Genomic DNA, 6,000 nt, shown 5'->3' with positions numbered 1-6,000 from the left:
CAATCTTAGAAAACACTCGTGCACTCTAAAGCTGGTCAAACAGATCATTAATGCGATGCAAAGGATAACGGTTCTTCACTGTAACTTTGTTCAACTGGTGATAATCAATGCACAGACGCATAGAACCATCCTTCTTCTTCACAAACAAGACAGGAGCACCCCAAGGTGATACATTGGGCCGAATAAAACCCTTATCAAGCAATCCCTATAACTGATCCTTCAACTCCTTCAACTTAGGAGGAGACATACGATACGGAGGAATAGAAATGGGCTGAGTGCCCGGTAACAAATCAATGCAAAAATCAATATCTCTATCAGGCGGCATGCCCGGAAGATCAGCTGGAAACACATCAAGAAAATCCTGAACTACTAGGACTGAATCAACTGAAAGGGGTATCAATACTGACATCTCTAACATAAGCTAGATAGGCATCACACCCTTTCTCAACCATACGCTGAGCCTTAAGGAAAGAAATAATTCTACTAGGAGTGTGATCTAAAGCACCTCTCCACTCAACACGCGGTACACCTGGCATAGCCAGCATCACGGTTTTGGCGTGACAATCAAGAATAGCATAATAGGGCGATAACCAGTCCATGCCCAATATAATATCAAAATCAACCATGCTGAGCAATAATAAATCGGCTCTAGTCTCAAAACCACTAAGAGCAACCAAACACGACCGATAAATGTGGTCTACAATAAGAGAATCTCCCACAGGAGTAGAAACATAAACGGGGAAACTCAAAGAATCCCGAGATGCACCAAAATACGGAGAAAAATAAGAAGACACATAAGAATAAGTGGAGCCTGGATCGAATAGAACCGATGCATCTTTGTGACAAACTAGTATAATACCTGTAATGACAGAATCGGAGACAACAGACTCAGTACGGGAAGGAAGGGCATAGTATCGGGCCTGGCCTCCCTCTTTAGGGAGACCTCTACCTCCCCCACCTCCACCTCTAGCTGGTTGCGCAAGTGGGGTAGCAACTGGAGCTGTAACCATAGCCTGAGAACTCTGCTGGGCACGCTGTGGCTGAGAAGGCTGTAGAGGTGCACTCCTCCCAAGTCTAGGGCAATCCCTCACCACATGGAGTGTGTCACCACATTCATCACAAGCTCTGGGAGGACGTGGCAGCTGTGACTGGTTCGGGCCAAGTCTGCTGGACTGACCTCTGAAAGCACCACGCGTAGGAGGCGCACTAGATACTATAGGTGCATAATAAGGCTCCTGGGGCCTAGGAGGAGCTGGAATACCACTGGGTGCTGGAAGAGCTGAATGAACAAGGCGACTCATATGACCCTACCATGATGACCTGCAGCTGGGGCATGGGCACCAGAATAATGGCCCAACTTTCGAGACCTCTTGGCCTCCCTCTTTTCTCTCTCCCTAGCATGTATAACCTCAATCCTCCTATCAATGCTCACCACCTACTAATAAGAAATATCCATCTCCAACTCACGAGCCATGCTAGACCTGATGCTGGGAATAAGCCCCTCAATAAACCGGCAAACCCTCTCGCAAACAGTAGAAACCAAGGCTAAGGCATGTCTAGCCAAGCTAGTGTAGCGGACAGCATACTCCGAGATAGTCATAGCACACTGGCGCAAATGCTCAAAGTCTGCACGCCATGCGTCCTGAGGCTTTGAGGAACAAACTCTCTTAGGAACATATCCGAAAATCGAGTCCAAGTCAGTGAAGTTGCCTCATCCGGACTGTCTAACTCATAGGTACGCCACCACTCATAGGCAGCTCCTCAAAGCTGGAAGGCAGTGAAAGAAACCCCACTCGATCTTGATTTACCCATAGTGCGGAGGATACGGTGACACTCCTCCAGAAATCCCAAGGCATCATCTGATGCTAACCAACTGAATACAGGAGGATCATACTTCTTGAACCTCTCAAGACTCCGCTTCTCATCCTCTGAAACCGCTACCCTATCCTCGGGCTGACCTGGGGCTACAGGCTATAAAGAAATAATCTCTAGGACCTGATCAACATGCACTCCCTGCTCAGGAGTACGGGCGGCAGGAGTCTGTGCTTCTCCTCGGGCCTGAGATGTGGCTGCAGCAAGGGGAAACAACCTTGTCTGAGCCAGAGTGGTGTACATGCTCATGAACTAAACAAGAGTCTCCTAAAGAGCTGGAGTAGTAGTAGCAGTAGACATATCATGTGCTTGGACTCCAGCTGGAACTGTTGGTAGTATCTCAGTGGCAGCTCGCGCGGGTGCTCTGGCTGCAACTCGTGTGCATCCTTGGCTCCTACCCCGGCCCCGGCCTTTGATGACTGCAGTAGGGGGCGCGGGTGCCTGATCATCTTGGGTAGTACGTGTTCTCACCATCTGTGAGAGAATAGAAGACAGAAGTTTAGAATTGTGATATCAAAATCTCGCATGACAAGGAAATCAAATGAAGTGGAATTTTACTAACAGTTACATAGCGTCTCGTAGATAAGTACAGACGTCTCTGACCCGGAATCTCATTATCACAAGCCTTTGAATGTCTACAAACATCTAACTCCAGAATATCTAACAAGGAAACGAAAGTACAGTAGGGCTAATATAAAAAGGGAGAGTAGAAAGGGATCCTTTGGTCTGTGGATGCGGCAGATATACCTCAGAGTCTCTACAAATGCCTTTTCTCAAGCGTATAAGTCTGAGTGGAAGTACCTGGATCTGCACATGAAAAACATGCGCAGAAAGGGCATGAGTACACAACAGTAAGAGATAACATAGAATAGAAAGAGCAACAGCAACTACAACAGAAACAGAATAATCACGGAAGGAAATACAGCTCACACAAAAATAACAGTCGAGGATCTCTCGGTATCCCGAGGATCTCTTGGTATCCTCAATATATGCTAGGGATCTCTTGGTATCCCGAGGATCTCTTGGTATCCTCAATATATGCTAGCGATCTCTTGGTATCCCGAGGATCTCTTGGCATCCTCAATATATGCTAAGGATCTCTTGGTATCCCAAGGATCTCTTAGTATCCTCAATATACATTCTGGGGATCTTCTAGTATCCCGCACTTCAATCCCAATTAAAATACGTACAGAGGGATCTCCCGTGATGTCGTCCCGTAGTCCCAAAGTAAAACACATAACAATAAGACAAGGAATACTCAACTAAATTCAACTTCGTACCAAGGTAAAATAGGTAATGCTAACCTAGCATGTTTCACGTAATACAAATAAGGCAGTTTAAGAAAATAAAGCAGTTAAGTTAATTAGACATGCTTCTCTAAGCTAGCAGCATGCTTAAATTTCAAGTAATGTAAGCAGGAAAAGGAAAGAAAACACAATTAAAGCTACTTTAGCAAAAACAGAATTTTCAATAATTAGTAAAAGTACGCACTCGTCACCTCACGTACAAGGCATTTCAATTATCACAATACCAATCCTAAGGGGAATGTCCCCCACACAAGGTTAGGCAAGCCACTTACCTCGAATTCGAATTCTAGATCTAAGAACTTTCTTCTGATTTTTCCCCAATTTCCATCTCCAATCCAAAATTAAATGATAAAACTAACGATAGATTAATGGAATATAACTAGAAAGGGATAAGGAATTGTTACCCAATGATCTTCTCTTCCAAAACCCCACAGAATAGCCCTACCCCGAGCTCCAAATTTGATTTTCCATGTTATGAACTCAACCCTCGAAATTTCATATTTTTTCCCAGTGATATCCGCATCTACGGTCAAGGGAGCGCACCTGCGGTCCCACACCTGCAGAGAAAGGCATCGCAGGTGCGAAAGTCACTTAACGGGCTGGGTCCGCATCTGCAGCTCCGTGTTTGCGGTCACCCAGCCGCACCTGCTGTCCTGGAGCCTTGGAAAAAACTCGCTTCTGTGATCACTTAGCCCTTCTGCGGCGCCGCACCTGCGGTCCCACACACGCAGGTGCGGTTATGATAGGTTCAACAAACTCAGTTTCTTCTTAAGTCTAATTCTACTTTCGTTAAGCACCCGAAATTCACCTGAGGCCCCCGGGACCTTACCAAAAATATACCAATCAATCCTAAAACATCAAACGAACTTATTCCATCCCTCGAATCACATCAAACAATGCTAAAACCACAAATCACTTTTCAATCCAAGCCTAAGGATTTCCAAAACTTCCAAATTACCCTTTCGATCAAAACGTCTATCAAACCTCGTCCGAGTAACTTGAAATTTTGCACACACGTCACATTCCATAGTACGAAGCTAATTCAACTTCCGGAATTCCATTCCGACCCTCGGACCAAAATCTCACTATCGAACCGGAAACTTCAAAAATTCAACTTTCGACATTTCAAGCCAAAATTAGCTATGGTCCTCCAAAACACAATCCGAACATGCTTCTAAACCTGAAAACACCGAACGGAGCTAATGAAATCATCGAAATTCTATTCCGAGGCTATCTTCACACTACTTTGACTACGGTCCAATTTTTAAAACTTAAGCTCTCATTTAGGGACTAAGTGTTTCAAAATTCTCCGAAACTCCAAATAAACCCTCCCGGCAACTCACAATAGCAGAAACAAACATGGGGAAAGCAGTTAATAGGGGATCGGGGCATAAAATCTTAAAACGACCAGCTGGGTCGTTACAACTCGAAACATAGGCCGACAAGGCCATACAAGTATCCGTATACATGACATCTGTCTACAAGCCTCTAAGAATACATAATATCATAAAGGTCGGGACAGGGTCCCGCCATACCAATCAATACATGGACAATCATACTGACAAAAGAAGTAACTCCGAAGCAAATGGAGCGCACCAACACCTTTTGCTGAGCTGATAGCCTACTTGGATGACTCTCGACCTGTCTATCAGGGCCTGCGAGCATAAAATGCAGCGTCCCCAAACAAAAAGAGACGTTAGTATGAATATTGTACCAAGTATGTAAGGCACATAAATAAGTATGTAAAAGACATGGAAGAAATATAGAATAAATGACTCAACCTGTAAGTCTGGATAACTCTGTAAATCATGAAATACTTATAGTGTCATGCATATATGTATGAATGTCATGTCGTGCATAGGTACATGCGTTCATAATATCATCAAGCTCTAAGGGCATCCCATCATATCATCTCGGCCACTATGGGCAAAATCATCAACGTATACCAGCTAATCAGGTAGTGGTGCGTATATAACGCCGTCACCTTTTCCCATATACATATAATATACATACATATACGTATATAACACCATCTGATCATGGGTCACTGTACATGTATAAATGCATGAAATGCATAAGAAAATACGTTAATACGATTTTCTCGGAATGCCATAAAAATCCATATGCCTTTCGGATAAACTTTATCAAATACGTATTTTTCTGAGACCCATGAACAGAAGATATAATAATAATCGACATGGGGAATCAAGAATATAGACATCCCTAGTATTTTTATGAACAGAGTCGTTTATGGAAATTGTGCATTTGCTCATTTCGTTTAAACCGCATAGATCATGCCAAAAGAAATAAGGGATAGCCTTAACATACCTGAACCGATTCTCTTTTGCGAAAACATGTAACGGCAGATCAAAGTAGAGAAAAATCCGTATGATATTCTTGAGAAAGATTGTACAGGGCTTTCTTTGAATTAGCATTTCAGAGAATCTCACATTTGGACATGGTATCATTGCAGAGAGTTTCACATTTTGGGCATTGTACTATTGCAGAGAGTTTCACGTTTTGGACATTGTAATATTCCAGGGAGTTTCACGTTTTCGGACATTGAAACTTATTTGATATTCTTGTTAAAATTTGGCAAATTCCCAAAGAATGGACATAAGAACCCAAAGTGACTCAATGATTTGTGGATTTTTAAAGTGACAACTTGAATATAAAATTAAGAGAAATTTTTAAATGCCTCTTAGGCTGCCACGTTGGGGATCTTTATCCTTATCTTATAATTAAACACCAATCATCTTAATTAAATTATTAATCTCCCACAAAATTTAATAATTATCCTCATAATTAGGAATTATCTCAA

The sequence above is a fragment of the Nicotiana tabacum genome, chromosome 1 (genome assembly GCF_000715075.1).
Source record: "Nicotiana tabacum cultivar K326 chromosome 1, ASM71507v2, whole genome shotgun sequence".
Classification (NCBI taxonomy): domain Eukaryota; kingdom Viridiplantae; phylum Streptophyta; class Magnoliopsida; order Solanales; family Solanaceae; genus Nicotiana; species Nicotiana tabacum.
The sequence above is the reverse complement of the archived record's forward strand: the minus strand, read 5'-3'. Positions refer to the sequence as shown.